At 44.3% G+C, this 20,101-nt stretch overlaps 1 protein-coding gene across 3 annotated transcripts in view; it reads right to left on the reverse strand.

The window, feature by feature from the left end:
• cep85l (centrosomal protein 85L) overlaps window positions 1-20,101 on the reverse strand; it is a 257,274-nt gene that overhangs the window by 147,309 nt on the left and 89,864 nt on the right. The gene's annotated exons all lie outside the window — the stretch shown is intronic.

Here is a 20,101-nt window from a genome sequence, read left to right on the forward strand (position 1 = left end):
AAAGAGTCATCAGCAGAGCTATCAAGCTGCACTTACTGAGCAGTAACCCGTCCACTGATGGTCAGTTTGGATTCTGCCAGGGCCACTCAGTTCATGACTTCATTACAATCTTCATCCAAACCTGAGCAAATGAGCCAAACTCAAGAGATGAGGGGAGATTGATTACCCTTGACATCAAGGCAGCATTCAACAGAGTATGGCATCAAGGAGCCCCAGTAAAACTGGAGTTAATGGAAATCAGAGGGAAAGCTCTCCACTGGTTGGAGTCATACCTAGTACAAAAGAAGATGATTGTTGGAGGTCAAACATCTCGGTCCCAGGACATTACTGCAGGGTAGTGTTATTCAGCTGCTTCATCGATGAACTCCACTCCATCATAAGGTCAGAAGTGTGGATGTTTGCTGCTAAGCACCATTTGCAACTCCTCACACTGAATCAGTCCATGTCTACATGCAGCAAGACCTGCGACTAATAAGTAGCAAGGAACATTCGTACCACACAAGTGCCAGTCAATGACCATCTCCAACAAGAGAGAATCCAACCGTTTCCCCTCAGCATTCAACAGTATTACCATCGCTAAATCCCCCACCATCAACATCTGCGGGATTACCATTGACCAGAAACTGAACTGGACTAAGCATATAAATATTGTGGCTGCAAGAGCAGGTGAAAGTTTGGGAATTCTATGGATAGTTACTCACCTCCTGACTTCCCAAAGCTTGTTCATCATCTACAAGGCTCGAGTCAGGAGTCTAATGAAATACTTTCCACATGCCTGGATGAGTGCAGCTACAACAGTACTCTAGAAGCTAGACACCATCCAGAACAAAGCAACCTGCTTGTTTGGCAGCCCATTCAACACCTTAAACATTCAGTCCCTCCAGAACGGGATCTTGATCAATTGGGCCAGTGGGCTGACGAATGGCAGATGGAGTTTAATTTAGACAAATGCGAGGTGATGCACTTTGGTAGATTGAACCAGGACAGGACTTACTCAGTTAACGGTAGGGCGTTGGGGAGAGTTACAGAACAAAGATCTAGAGGTACATGTTCATAGCTCCTTGAAAGTAGAGTCACAGGTGGATAGAGTGGTGAAGAAGGCATTCGGCATGCTTGGTTTCATCGGTCAGAACATTGAATATTGGATTGGGGATTGGCTATCCAAACAGGAAGCAGAGAGTCGGAATAAATGGGTGCTTTTCTGGTTGACAGATAGTAACTAGTGGCGTGCCGCAGGGATCGGTACTGGGGCCTCAACTATTTACCATTTATATAGACGATCTGGAGGAGGGGACTGAGTGTAGGGTAACAGAATTTGCAGACGACACAAAGATAAGTGGAAAAGTGAATCGTGTGGAGGGCGTAGAAGGTCTGCAGAGAGAATTGGACAGGCTGAGTGAGTGGGCGAGGATCTGGCAGATGGAGTATAACTTTGACAAATGCGAGGTTACTCACTTTGGAGGAAATACTAGCAAATTGGATTATTATCTAAATGGAAAAAAATTACAACATGCTACTGTGCAAAGGGACCTGGGGGTCCTTGTGCATGAGACGCAAAAACCCAGTCTGCAGGTGCAACAGGTGATCAAGAAGGCAAATGGGATGTTGGCCTACATCGCAAGGGGGATAGAATATAAAAGCAGAGGTGTCTTGCTGCATCTGTACAGGGCATTGGTGAGGCCGCAGCTGGAATACTGTGTGCAGTATTGGTCCCCATATTTGCGGAAGGATATATTGGCCTTGGAGGGAGTGCAGAGAAGGTTCACCAGGTTGATACCAGAGATGAGGGGTGTTGATTATGAGGAGAGACTGAGCAGATTGGGTTTGTACTCATTGGAATTTAGAAGGCTGAGGGGGGATCTTATAGAGACCTATAAGATAATGAAGGGGCTGGAGAGGGTAGAGGTGGAGAGATTCTTTCCACTTAGAAAGGAAGCTAGAACTAGAGGGCACAGCCTCAAAATAAAGGGGGTCAGTTTAGGACAGAGTTGAGGAGGAACTTCTTCTCTCAGAGGGTGGTGAATCTCTGGAATTCTCTGCCCACTGAAGTGGTGGAGGCTACCTCGCTGAATATGTTTAAATCACGGATAGATGGGTTCCTGATCGGTAAGGAAATTAGGGGTTATAGGGATCAGGCGGGTAAATGGAACTGATCCACTTCAGATCAGCCATGATCTTATTGAATGGCGGGGCAGGCTCGAGGGGCTAGATGGCCTACTCCTGCTCCTATTTCTTATGTTCTTAATACAGGAGTTGGGACGTCTTGTTGAAGTTGTACAAGACATTGGTAAGGCCACACTTGTAATACGGTGTGCAATTCTGGTCACCCTATTATAGAAAGGATATTATTAAACTAGAAAGAGTGCAGAAAAGATTTACCAGAATGCTACCGGGACTTGATGAATTGAGTTATAAGGAGAGGCTGAATAGTCTGGGACCTTTTCTCTGGAGTGTAGGAGGCTGAGGGGTGACCTTATAGACATAGACATAGAACAGTACAGCACAGAACAGGCCCTTCGGCCCACGATGTTGTGCCGAGCTTTATCTGAAACCAAGATCAAGCTATTCCACTTCCTATCATCCTGGTGTGCTCCATGTGCCTATCCAATAACCGCTTAAATCTTCCTAAAGTGTCTGACTCCACTATCACTGCAGGCAGTCCATTCCACACCCCAACCACTCTCTGCGTAAAGAACCTACCTCTGATATCCTTCCTATATCTCCCACCACGAACCCTATAGTTATGCCTCTTTGTAATAGCTCCATCCACCCGAGGAAATAGTCTTTGAACGTTCACTCTATCTATCCCCTTCATCATTTTATAAACCTCTATTAAGTCTCCCCTCAGCCTCCTCCGCTCCAGAGAGAACAGCCCTAGCTCCCTCAACCTTTCCTCATAAGACCTACCCTCCAAACCAGGCAGCATCCTGGTAAATCTCCTCTGCACTCTTTCCAGCACTTCCACATCCTTCTTATAGTGAGGTGACCAGAACTGCACACAATATTCCAAATGTGGTCTCACCAAGGTCCTGTACAGTTGCAGCATAACCCCACGGCTCTTAAACTCCAACCCCCTGTTAATAAAAGCTAACACACTATAGGCCTTCTTCACAGCTCTATCCACTTGAGTGGCAACCTTTAGAGATCTGTGGATATGGACCCCAAGATCTCTCTGTTCCTCCACAGTCTACATGGATGTCGTCTATATGGATTTCAGTAAGGCATTTGACAAAGTCCCACATGGCAGGTTGGTTAAGAAGGTTAAGGCTCATGGGATACAAGGGGAAGTGGCTAGATGGGTGGAGAACTGGCTTGGCCATAGGAGACAGAGGGTAGTGGTCGAAGGGTCTTTTTCCGGCTGGAGGTCTGTGACCAGTGGTGTTCCGCAGGGCTCTGTACTGGGACCTCTGCTATTTGTGATATATATAAATGATTTGGAAGAAGGTGTAACTGGTGTAATCAGCAAGTTTGCGGATGACACGAAGATGGCTGGACTTGCGGATAGCGAAAGGCATTGTCGGGCAATACAGCAGGATATAGATAGGCTGGAAAATTGGGCAGAGAGGTGGCAGATGGAGTTTAATCCGGATAAATGCGAAGTGATGCATTTTGGAAGAAATAATGTAGGGAGGAGTTATACAATAAATGGCAGAGTCATCAGGAGTATAGAAACACAGAGGGACTTAGGTGTGCAAGTCCACAAATCCTTGAAGGTGGCAACACAGGTGGAGAAGGTGGTGAAGCAGGCATATGGTATGCTTGCCTTTATAGGACGGGGTATAGAGTATAAAAGCTGGAGTCTGATGATGCAGCTGTATAGAATGCTGGTTAGGCCACATTTGGAGTACTACATCCAGTTCTGGTCGCCGCACTACCAGAAGGACATGGAGGCGTTAGAGAGAGTGCAGAGGTTTACCAGGATGTTGCCTGGTATGGAGGGTCTTAGCTATGAGGAGAGATTGGGTAAACTGGGGTTGTTCTCCCTGGAAAGACGGAGAATGAGGGGAGATCTAATAGAGGTGTACAAGATTATGAAGGGGATAGATAGGGTGAACGGTGGGAAGCTTTTTCCCAGATCAGAAGTGACGTTCACGAGGGGTCACGGGCTCAAGGTGAGAGGGGCGAAGTATAACTCAGATATTAGAGGGATGTTTTTTACACAGAGGGTGGTGGGGGCCTGGAATGCGCTGCCAAGTAGGCTGGTGGAGGCAGGCACGCTGACATCGTTTAAGACTTACCTGGATAGTCACATGAGCAGCCTGGGAATGGAGGGATACAAACGATTGGTCTAGTTGGACCAAGGAGCGGCACAGGCTTGGAGGGCCGAAGGGCCTGTTTCCTGTGCTGTACTATTCTTTGTTCTTTGTCTTCAGAACCCTACCTTTGACCCTGTAATCCACATTTAAATTAGTCCTACCAAAATGAATCACCTCACATTTATCAGGGTTAAACTCCATTTGCCATTTTTCAGCCCAGCTTTGCATCCTATCTATGTCTCTTTGCAGTCTACAACAGCCCTCCACCTCATCCACTACTCCACCAATCTTGGTGTCATCAGCAAATTTACTGATCCACCCTTCAGCCCCCTCCTCTAAGTCATTAATAAAAATCACAAAGAGCAGAGGACCAAGCACTGATCCCTGTGGCACTCCGCTAGCAACCTGCCTCCAGTCCGAAAATTTTCCATCCACCACCACCCTCTGTCTTCGATCAGATAGCCAGTTACCTATCCAATGGGCCAACTTTCCCTCTATCCCACACCTTCTTACTTTCATCATAGAGGTCATTTTATAGAGGTCTATAAAATAATGAGGGGCATAGACAAGGTAGATAGTCAACATCTTTTCCCAAAGGTAGGGGAGTCTAAAACTAGAGGGCATAGGTTTATGGTGAGAGGGGAGAGATACAAAAGTGTCCAGAGGGGCAATTGTTTCACACAGAGGGTGGTGAGTGTCTGGAACAAGCTGCCAGAGGTAGTAGTAGAGGCGAATACAATTTTATCTTTTAAAAAGCATTTAGATAGTTACATGGGTACGATGGGTATAGAGGGATATGGGCCAAATGCGGGCAATTGGGATTAGCTTAGGGGTTTTTAAAAAAAGGGCGGCATGGACAAGTTGGGCCGAAGGGCCTGTTTCCATGCTGTAAACCTCTATGACTCTAACCAACGCACAGTGGTAGCAGGGCGCAGCATCTAAAAGATGCACTGCAGCAACTCACCAATGCTCTTTCCACAGCACATTCTAAACCTCCCAACTTGGGCAAGGGCAGCAGATGCATGGGAAGATCATATGCGAGTTCCCCTTCAAGCCAGACACCATCCTGATATATCGCCATTCCTTCACTGTTGCGGGATCAAAATCCTGCAATTCCTTCCTAACAGCACAGGGATAACAGCTGTTCAAAAAGGTAACTCACCACCACATTCTCAAGGGCAATTAGAACATAGAACATTACAGCGCAGTACAGGCCCTTCGGCCCACGATGTTGCGCCGACCAGTGAAACCAATCTAAAGCCCATCTAATCTACACTATTCCAATATCATCCATATGTTTATCCAATAACCATTTGAATGCTCTTAATGTTGACGAGTCCACTACTGCTGCAGGCAGGGCATTCCACGCCCTTACTACTCTCTGAGTAAAGAACCTACCTCTAACATCTGTCCTATATCTATCACCCCTCAATTTAAAGCTATGTCCCCTCGTGTTAGCCATCACCATCCGAGGAAAAAGGCTCTCACTATCCACCCTATCTAATCCTCTGATCATCTTGTAAGCCTCTATTAAGTCACCTCTTAACCCTCTTCTCTCTAACGAAAACAATCTCAAGCCCCTCAGCCTTTCCTCATACGATTTTCCCACCATACCAGGCAACATCCTGGTAAATCTCCTCTGCACCCTTTCCAACACTTCCACATCCTTCCTATAATGCGGCGACCAGAACTGTACGCAATACTCCAAGTGCAGCCGCACCAGAGTTTTGTACAGTTGCAACATGACCTCCTGGCTCCGAAACTCAATCCCTCTGCCAATAAAAGCTAACACACCGTACGCCTTCTTAACAACCCTATCAACGTGGGTGCCAACTTTCAGGGATCTATGCACATGGACACCCAGATCCCTCTGTTCATCCACACTACCAAGTATCTTACCATTAGCCCAGTACTCTGTATTCCTGTTACTCCTTCCAAAGTGAATCACTTCGCACTTTTCCGCATTAAACTCCATTTGCCACCTCTCAGCCCAACTCTGCAGCTTATCTATGTCCCTCTGTAACCTGCCACTTCCCTCCGCACTGTCTAACACTCCACCGACTTTAGTGTCATCCGCAAATTTACTAACCTATCCTTCTACGCCCTCATCCAGGTTATAGAAGGATGGGAGGATTAGGAGTGGGAAATAAATGCTGGGATAAGCAGCAATGTTCACATCCCATGAAATAATTTTTTAAAAGTTAATTGGAGGAAAATAAGACACAAGTAAATGAATGTGAATTCATTGCATAGTGCTCTATCAGGGAGAATTAAACTCCGAAATCTAATTTCTCTGAACTTTAAAAAGAAAATTCTGTGCCAAATGGGATTAATTATTCTGGTTACTAAGAGTTTGGATGAATTTCTATCAGGAAGAAAGTAAAATGCAGAACTCTGGCCCTAGCTCTGACCCTACTCCTCATTTACACTTTTCACAATGAGTGGCCTTAGCACACCATTTCAATGCTGTAACTTAATCAAGGGAAAAAAAACTTGCATTTATGTAGCATGTTTCACCTTCTCGGGATGTCCCAAGGCTCTTTACAGCCAATTAAGTATTTTTGAAGCGCAATTATAGCGATAATGTGGGAAAATACAGCAACCAATTTACTATTATGACATCAGGCAATTGGTTAAATGTCATAATGAGTCCCGGACGATGAAATGAAAAAAATACCCAGTAAGTGGCAGACTTAATGAGCAGTCTCTATTGCACTGATGTGTTGCTTCTTCCTTTGTGATTTATTGGTACAGCAAAGAGCTGTGCTTCCTTTGTTTCAGATAAGATACAGTGTAGGAACACAAAGGCACATCATGTATGATAGTGCATAGGAAAAGCCCCCCCATTATAGAAATGTCATGGTCTAAACATTTGCCGCATTTCTAAGAGGGGGATTGCTTTCATTGCCTCACACACCAGAGAGTGGATTTCACTGTTTCAATGTTATACCTGCAACTTGTGTCATTTATAGAATCAATTTCAATACTGCTTGTGAGAAAACATGCTGCAATCTTTGTTCTGAAACATAAATACACCGAGAATGAAACACAAACAGCCTCTATTTACCATTCAGATGTCACAAAGCAGACATCTGAATAAACTGCTACAAAGCAGTTCTGAAGTCCAATGACAGGAAAACAAGGTCAGTCGCAAAGTTGTTATTTAGATTTTTGCTGTGTTTCCTTTTGGGACATTAATGACACAAACAAGGCTATAATCATTGCCCTTCTGTAATTACTCTGACAAGGAAATAGTGGGCCTTCTTCAAACACTACAATCCTTGTAGTGATCCCATGACAGGACATTGGACCATAATCATGAAGACATGGCAGTAAATGGTCAAGATAGGATGGAGGGAAACCTGGAGGTGATGTTGTTCTCATGACACTGCTGTCGTTGGCGCATGGTGAGGGAGGTTACACATGAGGAAGGTCCTATGCATCCTGTATATCCTACAAATTACAGCCACAGTGCATACCGCAGTGATGGAAAGGTTGGATATTGAGTTCAGTGATTGTAAAGCAGGCTGCTTTGCTTTGGAGGATATCAATTTTCTTGAGTATTGTTACAGCTGCATCATCCCAGATAGATATTCTGCTTTGGACGTTGTAGGAAAAGGAAAGGCTGAGAGGGGTCAGGAAGTGAGTACTCAGCCTTTCCCTGCAACATTGATATGACTGACCCAGTTAAACTTCTGCTCAATGGCGATCCTGTTACCCGGATGATGGGAGACTCAGTTATGGTGGTGCCACTGGAGGTTGGGTGGAGATGTCTGGGCTTTCTATTGACCTGGTCTATTTTAAAATTAATTCTTGAGATGTTAGCATCACTCACAAGGCTGGCATTTATTGTATAACTCTACTTGGCCCATAACTGATGTGGTGAACTGTTTTGGTGTAGATTGTGTCAAGGTTGATAAGCTACTTCAGAGGGCACTGATGTGTCAATCATGGTGACGACGCAGGAGTGGAGTCACAGGCAGGGTAAGGAGGTGTTTCTTTTGCAAAACCAGTTGGATAATTATGACAGTTGGACAGCTTTTATACTGATACCAACATTTTAAAATTTCCATGTTATTTTTAAACTGAATTCAAATTCTCAAATTGCCATGGTGGGATTTCAGAGGAGTCTGAGGCACTGAATTACTCGATCCAGTCACATAGTTATTTTACTACCATGCCTGGACTGAAGCAGAACAATGGAATTATTGGCAAACAGTTCTGACCTTATGATGGAGGAACATTATTCATAAAAAACCTGAATGTGGCTGGACAAAAGTTGCTGGCTTGAGGAACTGGTGGCCTGGAGCTGCAATGACTAGCTCCCAACAACTACATTCGTCATAGAGTCACAGAGGTTTACAGCATGGAAACAGGCCCTTAGGCCCAACTTGTCCATGCTGCCCTTTTTTTTTAAACCCCTAAGCTAATCCCAATTGCTCGCATTTGGCCCATATCCCTCTATACCCATCGTATCCATGTAACGGTGTAAACGCTTTTTAAAAGACAAAATTGTACCCGCCTCTACTACTACCTCTGGCAGCTTGTTCCAGACACTCACCACCCTCTGTGTGAAAAAATTGTCCCTCTGGACACTGTTATATCTCTCCCCTCTCACCTTAAACCTATGCCCTCTAGTTTTAGACTCCCCTACCTTTGGGAAAAGATGTTGACTATCTAGCTGATCTGTGCCCCTCATTATTTTATAGACCTCTATAAGATTACCCCTCAGCCTCCTACGCTCCAGAGAAAAAAGTCCCAGTCTATCCAGCCTCTCCTTATAACTCAATCCATCAAGTCCCGGTAGCATCCTAGTAAATCTTTTCTGCACTCATTCTAGTTTAATAATATCCTTTCTATAATAGGGTGACCAGAACTGTACACAGTACAACAGCCAACAGGAGTATTCACACCCATTGGAAAATTGACAAGTGAGCCCTGACTTTAACAAGTGCACTTTGGGAAGTGACCAATGCTGGACATTCCGCACGACTGAGGGCTTGGCGACAGAAGTCCCTCCTGCCGTGAGCTTCTGGCCAAAGGCTGGTAGCGTTTCATGTGGCCAGTGCGTGTGGGAGAAGCAGCAGCCAGTGGCAATGCACTCAGCAGAGGTCCATCATTATCATCATCAGACCAAAGGTGAGTGAAAGCAGGATGAGGATCGCATGGGGTGGGGGTGGGGAGTGGGGGTTGCTTGTGGGGGTGGGGTCAAAGAAGAGGTCGAAACAAGGACAGGTGGGTGGCTTTTTGCACAGCGCCCCCCCCCCCCCCCCCCCCCCCGCCATCCCCATCTTACCCCTACCTTCCTGATGCCAGGTCCCTTGATCTGGGAGGCTGCTGGAAAATCCAACACTATTTACTGGGATGTGCGGGACAAATGTGTGCCTGCTCCCCCCCACACCCCCCCCCCCCCACCCTCCCCCACCCCACCACCACCACCCCAGTTAGTCCCTCAGCCACTACTAAATTTTGCAGTGGGCTCAGGGATAATGATTATCAATTGGCTCATCAGTGTCACTGACATGAATTGACATCCTGCCATTTGTGGCCGGGAATCCTATATCAGCCTCTTCCTCTCTCTAACTTTACTGGGAAGGTTTTCCCGTCCCCGAGAGGCTGACACTCTTGAATGTTTGAATGAGCCTGGCCACCACCTTTCCTGCTGCAATGGGCTGCATTAAATCCAACCTGTTGTATCTGTAATGATCCCAACCACTGGAGAGCTTTCCCTTTGATCATCACTAACTTCAGTTTTGCAATTTTGGCATTCAGCACTTGTGTTCAGGGCTGGACCAAGACAGTGAGAAGACTTGGAGCAAATGATTTTGGCAGAATCCAAACTGTAGCTGTAACTTGATGTCTACTTTATCTTGTTTCTTGTGCATGAGATAAACTGAACAATCCTCCTCAATGTCCAGTTGATTCCCAGAGTTTACTAGTAGACCAGTTACTTCTGGTTTAAAGATCTTTAGCAACGTAGCCAGATGTTGTCAAGATCTATAGTTTTTTCTGTGTCCTGCGAATGCCATATGGAGCGAACTGAGATGCCCAAGCACTGGAATCTATAATGGTGAGAGTTTCAGATGAAGGCATGTTGAATTATCAACAGGACACTTCTGGGTGAAGATGCAAACTCTTCAGCTTTGTTTCTCTCCTGCTGGACTCTGCCATGATTGAGAATGATAATGTTCATGGGCCTGTCTCTCCAACGTGGTAGCGGTGCAGAGCTTTGCTGCAATCCCTTGGTTGTGGATTGTCTGTCTGCAGTCTGCTGCTTTTGGTGTGTGCTGCGTTCTAGTAACCTTGTGCAGTCATTTCTTTAGATTTGTATCTCCTGCTATGGTACACCAGGTGCAGCTCCTGGCAGGTCCTCTACACTCTCCATCCAGCTAGGACTGCTCTTCCGGCTTTGTGGTAATGTCACCATGGCTGCGTCAAAATCCTGGAACACCCCCTCCCTCACAGCACTGTAAGGGTACCTACACTACATGGACTGCAGCGGTTCATGGAGGCAGCTCACCACGGCCTTCTCAAGGGATGGACAAGAAATTTAACGCAGACAAGTGTGAGATATTGCACTTTGGAAGGACAAACCAAAGAAGAATGTACAGGGTAAATGGTAGGACTCTGAAGAGTGCAGTTGAACAGAGGGATCTGGGAATACAGGTTCAGAGTTCCCTAAAAGTGACGTCACAGGTGGATAGGGTCGTAAAGAGTGCCTTTGGTACATTGGCCTTTATAAATCGGAGTATCGAGTATAAAAGTTGGAGTGTTATGGTAAGGTTATATAAGGCATTGGTGAGGCCGAATTTGGAGTATTGTGTACAGTTTTGGTCACCTAGTTACAGGAAGGATGTAAATAAGATTTAAAGAGTGCAGAGAAGGTTCACAAGGATGTTGCCGGGACTTGAGAAGCTGAGTTACAGAGAGAGATTGAATAGGTTGGGACTTTATTCCCTGGAGCGTAGAAGATTGAGGGGAGATTTGATAGAGGTGTATAAGATTTTGATGGGTATAGATAGAGTGAATGCAAGCAGGCTTTTTCCGCTGAGGCTAGGGGAGAAAAAAACCAGAGGGCACGGGTTAAGGGTGAAAGGAGAAAAGTTTAAAGGGAGTATTAGGGGGGGCTTCTTCACGCAGAGAGTGGTGGGAGTGTGGAATGAGCTGCCGGATAAAGTGGTAAATGCGGGGTCACTTTTAACATTTAAGAAAAACTTGGATGGGTTCATGCATGAGAGGGGTGTGGAGGGATATGGTCCAAGTGCAGGTCAGTGGGACTAGGCATAAAATGGTTTGGCACAGACAAGAAGGGCCAAAAGGCCTGTTTCTGAGCTGTAATTGTCTATGGTTCTAAATGCTGGCCTAGCCAGTGAAACCCACATCCTGTGAAAGAATTGTAAAAATGTATTGATGGAAGTATCGCTCCATGACATAACAGATAGTGGTGGTAAATGTTATTGATCTCCATGGTCCAGATTGCACCATGGATGACCAATTTTGGGTGCTAGCTTTGACCTTAGTCTGTCTCGTGTAAAGGGCGAGAGCGGCACACTAAAAAATGGAGGATCTCTCCACACTAGAGACTGCATAAGATAATCAAATATACAAGTTTCGATTCATGTGGAAAACAAAATTAAATAGGTAAACCTGAACACCACAAAAAGAGAGAGAGAGCCTGGAATTCCAAACCAAAATGAAAGGATTAAGTGAGTTGGTCACCAGCAAGGTGAATATAATGAGGTGTGAAAAATAGACTGCAGGCTAAGTAAAGTGCCTAAGAGGTAACATATTATATCACATAAATACAGTTGATTAATGCTCTCTTCTTCAGGAATCGAACCCTAGAATGATTGGTAGTTTGGTATTTTGTCAATACCAAACTGTCTCCAATGGTACACTGTATGCTGTTGAAAGCAGAGTAAGTGCCAAAGCAACATTGAAAAATTTCTACTGTGTTACTGGATTTATTTTGTATGTGTGCTGTCTACTTCATGTGTGTCATTAACAACAAATGAGTAACATTAATGGGCCATTAAATTAGCTTCAAGACCTTTTGTAAAATATTGCAAGATAAATACTGATGAGGAAAGTCATTCAGGCAATCTTAGCTCACCCAGCTAGAAAAAGCTGCAGTCTTGGCAAAGTAACCAGATCCTAAATTCAAGATCATAGGACCAGTGAAGATGTGCAAAGGCATTCAGCATATCCTAGCTCATCCACATCAAAATAAATTAATCCCCCAGGCCTCCAGTAATCATTTGTAAATCTGTTCCATGAAGTCTTTAGAATGTGATCCACCTGGTGAAAGGTAACAGCTAAAGCTACTAGATTCGTCTCAGTGACTGAGTGGCTGATATCCTACCCACGTGGCGCCAGTCCTGATTTTAACCTGCTCTTCTGAACAGATGGCAAAGACACTCCTTGAAGCCAGTGTGGTCCTTCATTAAGCATGCCGATTGGAGTCACCAAGCTGCTGACTGGAGATTTAGCTCTAGCCTGAGTTGGGAAAAGCTGCTCTGGCTTTTACCAAAACCCTTTCCATGAGACTTGGCCACTAGCCAATATAACTCCCCTTTTCGTGCCAACCACCCTGCCTCCTGCTGCCTGGTACCTTTGCTCCCATCCCCTGGCCAGTTGCCCCTACCCGTCCATTTTGTCTGGGAAGCTGACCGGCAACATGGAGGTGAAGCCCTGCCATTAACATTTCCAGGGCCTCATGATGCCAACACCAGGGACAACTCCAACCTGCCGGAATCTGCTTTCAGTTACATTTACCTCTTCTGTTTCAGAATCAAGAACAATTTGCTCTGACTAGACGGGCTACGTCCTGGGGTATAAGAATCCTTGGATAGTTTATTTCAAAATTTAAAAGTGTCGTTGTCAGCCCTGCATTTATTCACCACTAAGAATAATTAATGACTAGCAGTACTCATTAGCATATTGTAATCACGACAGATAAGACAGTCTTGGCAATTAATCAATTATAGTACTTGATGAGTATCTCACTTTGTTTATGAAAAAAGGTCTCAGGGAAAAGCTACCAGAATGCAAACGTCGCTTCAAAAGATTGAAATCCATTCAAGGTCTTTCTAAACAAAGTCCTGACAGACACTGTTTTGATTAATACTAAAAATAATGGGAACAAACCGACAATCATTGTGTTATATTTCTTTGCATTTGTTCTCAGGGTTCAGGCAACACTGGCAAGACTGCAAAAATTACCACCGGCAGCTGCCAAATTGTCCAAGATGCTGGGACTGTTCAGTACCTGACACGCACTCCTAGGAGCGCAGGTTCCCCTCCCGAAATAAACTTCACCAGCCTGCAAACTCAGTCAGAGTCAGCGCTAAAAATCTGGCACTTACACCAGGCTGTGCGCCACCACCACACAGGGATTGTTGATCCATTATATTCCATGTGCTTCTAATACATTTCTCATTTTATCCGATTTGAAACATTGTATTGATGGACAAAGGCAAATTAATTCCTATAAAAACCAATAATGAAAGTATTCACTCTGGGCCACAACATCCACATTTTACTGGACTTGCTCATTCAAAAATGAAAGACTTCTCTGAATTAGTAACTGCTCAAAGTCCCGTGACTTTGTGAGTGAAAATGCCAGATAGAATAAACCCAGGCAGTACTGAGATCTTGCAAAGAAAGAGGTTTGCTGTGTTGAAGTGCTCTATTGTAAGATAAACAAAAGGCCCAGTTTATACTTTCCTCTTTACGACTTGTGGCATTTGTCCTGTGTTTGCTAAGACAAAGGAGGCCTATGTGTGGGAATAGAACACCTTTCTACTTTTACCATCCAGTGTCACCATCTGAGCCAGCTGCAGCATGGGCAGATGCCAGGGAAAGCTCCCTCAGCTTCAGCAATGCTGCTCTGCCTTAGTATCCTACTGCAGTACAGGAGCTCAGACATCTTTACGTTCTCACTGAGGTTGACAAGTTTTAAGCCAGAATGTGAGCAATTGTGTGCTGTCGTCTGTTCTTGTCAGGAAGCTAAGTTGGGATTTCCAGAACTTATTTTTAACAGGTAGCAGATGTCCTTCCTTTAAGCCTGCCATTGATTTAAATCTAAGTTCCAAAAATGAAAGAATGCAGTTCCAACCATTTTATTGCCCAGTAATGGTCTACTTTTCAATAATGTGCAATGGACACATGTTACAGGGGAAATATTTGTCTAGGCATACATTTGGACTAAATTCAAGACCAGTACAGGAAGCGTGTGACCCAACAAAGAGACTCAAGTTTGATGCAAATTGGTCCTGGGTCTTATTGAGGGTGTGCTGCACATAGTGGTCACACCTCAATAAGCAACCTTGCACAAGGGAAGCCATCAATGCTGTCTGCCTTACAGAGAGCTGCAGCCCTCTGGTAAGTTCTAGGAGGGAAAGTTGAAGGGGGTAAAGTGGGGAGTGGGGTGGTGCAATGATGTCATGGGCCTTGGCAGGAGGAAACAATAACAATGCCATTGGAGTTGGGGGACCGGAACCACTTCTGTATCTCCTGGGTCCACATGGAGGGATTCTTTTAAACACTGAAGAACCCTGACCTGATGGTTTCTCTCCTGATCATTGATTCATTTCCACAAGGGGTTACTCAATCGTTGTTAGACCCCTAGTAACAATTCTCAGGCCCAAGACCAGAGTCTTGATAAATAGGCCCCACAAATTTAGCAGTGGTACCAACACCTATGCAGACTCAATGCAGGCCAACCCACTGCTAAATGCTGTACACCCAGTTTACGCCAGAAAAACAGACTCAACACAAGCCAACTTCTAACCCACTGTGTATCTAAAAATACTTGAATTTATAAATAACCTTAATACATCTCTCAGAAAAATCACAAAGAACACAGCAATTTACTTTAAAATCAGTGACTGTGGTTACGTGACAATAAGGTGCTAAAATGAATCTACTTTCCCTGGTATGGGTTCAACGATGAGTTTTGAACAGGAGGGTGCTAACAGATTTCCATTACTAACATAATTCTTTTTCTGTTCAGCTTAGTGGAATGTATTCTCCAATGAAATAGTAAACACATTAAAAATACGTATATATCTATTTCTCAAAAGATAAATTTCACAATTCTGACAAATGCCACAAAGTGTCAAAAATAAAAATGTTCCAGGGAGAACATTGAGACCAAGCCTAGGAATTAAATCCTGCATATTATATGCAGCAAACCAGTTCCAAAGTTGCCACGACACCACTGCCTTAGGTTCTTTGTTATCTAGAGTTGAGCATCCGCAATCTCCATCTTCACCTCCCCATATGGAAGACACAATTAATAGAAACTGTAAGATTGTTCACAGGACCAATTTTGGTTTCACATATACTCTTGCTCCTGGCGTTGTGTTTCTTTGCATTGTGCTTAATTTCTTTCACTAGCAATACTCAGGGAAGAAATTGAAAACAGCTACAGAATGGTGGCACTGTGGTTAGCATTGCTGCCTCACAGTGCCAGGGACTCAGGTTCAATTCCCGTCTTGGGTCACTGTCTGTGTAGAGTCTGCACATTCTCCCTGTGTCTGCATGGATTTCCTCCGGGTGCTCCGGTTTCCTCCCACAGTCCAAAAGACGCGCTGGTTAGGTGCATTGGCCATGCTAAATTCTCCCTCAGTGTACCCGAACAGTCACCAGAGTGTGGCGACTTGGGGATTTTCACAGTAACTGAATTATAGTGTGAATGTAAGCCTACTTGTGACACTAATAAATAAACTTTAACTTTAAACAAATATCAAAAACATTTGCTGTGCTGGATAACAAGAGAAAGAAATAACACAGGGATCTGATGCAAGACTTTGCCTTACAAGGGTTTTAGTAGAAACAATTTGACTTTCCATTGTATCGTCAAGCGCTCTCCAAGTCCCTTACGTTGAATTGGCACTTCTAATCTGTGGTAAGTGAAATCCTGAATGGATGTTATCTGAAATAGGGAAGTTTGGACAAGTATGTTGGGCATGGAACTCAATTCTTTGAACCTGAAAATGTGAAACCTTGGGCAGGATTTTTCCATGAACTTTGGGACTCTGAAGTCAGGACCAAATGAGGGTTTCAAGCTCTGCCTTTCAAGCAGAAGGACTGGGTCAGCAATTTTCACGGAGGCAGCTTCCTATCTGGCTGCCTATCGTCTTTCCATCCAATTAAGAAAGGAAGGTGGGAGGTAGGTTCTGCTGGTCCCATTAGAGGGTCGACAGCTCTGTAACCTCAGCAGCTCTTGGTGGATGCTGCTGAGGCAGGTCGAAGAACAAGAGAGTGCCCCCAAATGGAAGCACTCTCAGACAGATAAGTGAAAAATTAAAAACTAGATGTGCCAGGGAAGCAGTCCATCAAGTTGTGGATGGCTGCAGAGAGGTTACCTCCATGAAGCTGATAGTCTGCCCACCCAGTGGAAGGGAGGGGGCCAAGGACTATAGGGTTGTATGTTATTTACAAGCAGTTAATATTCCTTCAAAGCTCTCCTGTGAAAAAAATAGTTGCGTGCACCTTACAACTCCACTATCCCAGAAGCTGCAACACAAGAATCTTAGAATCTTAGAAACCCTACAGCACAGAAAGAGGCCATTCAGCCCATCGAGTCTGCACCGACCACAATCCCACCCAGGCCCTACTCCCATATCCCTACATATTTACCCACTAATCCTACATATTTACCCACTAACCTACGCATCCCAGGACACTAAGGGCAATTTTTAGCGTGGCCAATCAACCTAACCCGCACATCTTTGGACTGTGGGAGGAAACCGGAGCACCCGGAGGAAACCCACGCAGACACGAGGAGAATGTGCAAACTCCACACAGACAGTGACCCAAGCCGGGAATCGAGCCCAGGTCCCTGGAGCTGTGAAGCAGCAGTGCTAACCAGTGTGCTACCGACAAGGTAAAATCCTTCAAAACTTCATCCGCAGAAAGAAAATATATTTTCTCAGAGAAAGTAGAATTGTTTTCAGAAAGTCCCTAAATTCTTAAGATGCACAGGTTTGACCCCAATGGGATTGGCATTTGGGTTGATCACCACATGGCATATAAATCACTGTTCATCTTTTGTAAGAATGCATAGGCAGGATAATATATTTTCTTTCATTCATGAGATGTGGGGGTCGCTGGCTAGGTCAGTGATTTTAACAACCCTAATAGTCCTCGAGAAGGTGGTGGTGAACCAGCTTCTTGAACGCTGGTGTAGGTATACCCACAGTGCTGCTAGCAAGAGAGTTCCAGAATTTTGATCCAACAACAATGAAGGTGATAAAATTCCAATTCCATCGTGGAAATAATTAGGATGTAATACAAAGTTAGGAATGATTTTTCCCAGGGGGTGAGATTTGCCCGGGGCTGCACGGTCGCACAGTGGTTAGCACTGCTGCTTCACAGCTCCAGGGTCCTGGGTTCGATTCCCGGCTCGGGTCACTGTCTGTGTGGAGTTTGCACATTCTCCTCGTGTCTGCGTGGGTTTCCTCCGGGTACTCTGGTTTCCTCCCACAGTCCAAAGATGTGCGGGTTAGGTTGATTGGCCAGGTTAAAAAAAATTGTCCCTGAGATGTGTAGTTAGCAGGTAAATATGTGGGGGTAGGGCCTGGCCTGGGTGGGGTTGTGGTCGGTGCAGACTCGATGGGCCGAATGGCCTCCTTCTGCACTGTAGGGTTTCTGTTTCTGTTTCTGTTTCTAAAGAACCAGGCAATCAAAGACAATAAAGTACAGAAGGAGGCTGGTTGGCCCTTTACACCATGTTGGTTCTTCAATTTAAGCCATCTTTTCATTGTCATGTTCTTTCCATTTATCTTTTTATATTGGTCCTTTGCAAATACATATTTAATTCCTTTTAAAATGGTCTCATCCTTCCTGCCTCGATAGCCACTTGGGGTAAAGCATTCTATGTTCCAATAACCCCATACAACAACTTGTCCCTTTTCATTCTCTTGGTAATGATGCCAAGTTTAAGATAATTGGCCAACCAGTAGAAATCTATGTTAGAAACCTGTTAGATACCCCTTAACATTTCTGAATAAAGAAACCCCCAATTTGTAAATCTTTCTTTATAATTGTAATCGCTCCATCCTGGTACCATTGGAGTGAATTTCCGTTCTTCCTCCCTTTATAGTCAGAAAATCCCTAAGTTCTTAAGATGCACAGGTTTGACCCCAATGGGGTCATAGTGGTAAACATGCTCATAAAGATTAGATGTACCAATCAAAGGAAATAATTGTGAACCCCATTGATTAAGCTGCTGCAAATACTGCTGACAGGAATTCTTCACCCAACTAACAATGTTTCTACAAGAAAGAAACAAGCAAGTGTGTCATCCCTTCCCCTACTTGATGCATGCACATTCACTAAACCCCGGGTGCACAATCACACAGGCGTATCCATCACATGTTGCTTTACAGGGCCTAAAGATGAAGTAGCAATAAGATAGATTTTATCATACACCTAATCCAGTATCAAAATTATTGCAGAATATGTTAGTCAATAGTTAGCTCTTCATGTGGCTAATCCTTTCACTCACCAGATAATGCCCTTTTCACTTTAATTGAAATCTTTCAAGTTAAAACTTCCCCTTATTCTACTTTTTGCTGATTATAATTGATGACTTTATTTTGGTCTGTGATGAAGAATCTTTCAGTCACCTATATCAGAAATTATTCCAAGCGGCAGAGACAGATCTATCTTCATTAGTGGGTTTAACTAAACTGATTGCTCTGACAGCGCTGCTGATTTACATTCCACTAACTTTATTGGCTAGAGAAGAAACATCTAATAAATAAGCCCCTGTCGAGTTCAGCTGAATCACGGTTGCTAAGGAAGGAGACCGACATAAATTGTTGCATTGAAAGTACTTGATCAGATGGCGTTACTTTAGCATCTGAATGTAGGTCATCATTTCTGCTTTAGTATTAACAGTCAAGCAGTTCCAATTATAAATTATGCATCCAAATCTTACTTTCTCCATCACAACTGGTGAGGAAGCTCAATTTTTTTTTTAAAATCGATAATTTTTTTCCCCAACTGCTCATTCCCATGTTAGATGGTAAATACTATCCCTCTAATGCTCACAGTGTTAAACTATTTGGGATAAATGGTGCAAATGATTTCCCTGCTGAGCAAGTGAGTGAGCAGTCTGGCAACATGTTGCCTGGTTTCTACCAGTATCATTCTTCTGATGACCACCAGGTGATGTCCAGGAGCAGAAAAGATGACTCTCCCTCTAGCTCTTCATTTATGACAGTTCTGCCTTTGCTTTACAAGTCCCCTGCTAACATGGCTAAAACTATCAGGAATTTCCATAGGATGATAGTTCCCAAGCTTTGGTAACAACCCCCTTTGGGGTCATAGGTCAATCATTTGGGGTCACAAGCTCTAAGATAGCAATGGCGACTGCTGAGTGGGGACTTTGGCCAGAACATACATTTATTTTCCCCAAATGGTTTGTCATTGGGACAGTTTTTCTCTGCCCCGTTCAGTCACTCTTTCAGTGCCCTGGTTGGCCATTCAGTTCTATGCTCTAATTGGCCAATAGGGAACTTCCTTGGGCATGCTCGTAATGACGAAAGTAATTTCAATGTACACTGTGCCAAATGGTGGGACAGTCCTGGGATCAATGTCAAGACTCCATTACATACATTCACATGATTCTTAGCTCCAAAGACCATCCGAGTCTTCAAAACTATCACGAACAAAACCATTTGTCTCCAATCATCACACAGCAACTCCCCTCCATTCACAAATCCCATCCTGCTCACCAACTCTCAATCTGGCGATCACACCAATTTTCAAGCACTAAAATGGGGTTAGAGTGGAAAAAAGTTTGGGAAGCATTGCCTTAAGAGCTTCTCCCA

The sequence above is a fragment of the Mustelus asterias genome, chromosome 5, assembly GCF_964213995.1.
Source record: "Mustelus asterias chromosome 5, sMusAst1.hap1.1, whole genome shotgun sequence".
NCBI classification, from domain to species: domain Eukaryota; kingdom Metazoa; phylum Chordata; class Chondrichthyes; order Carcharhiniformes; family Triakidae; genus Mustelus; species Mustelus asterias.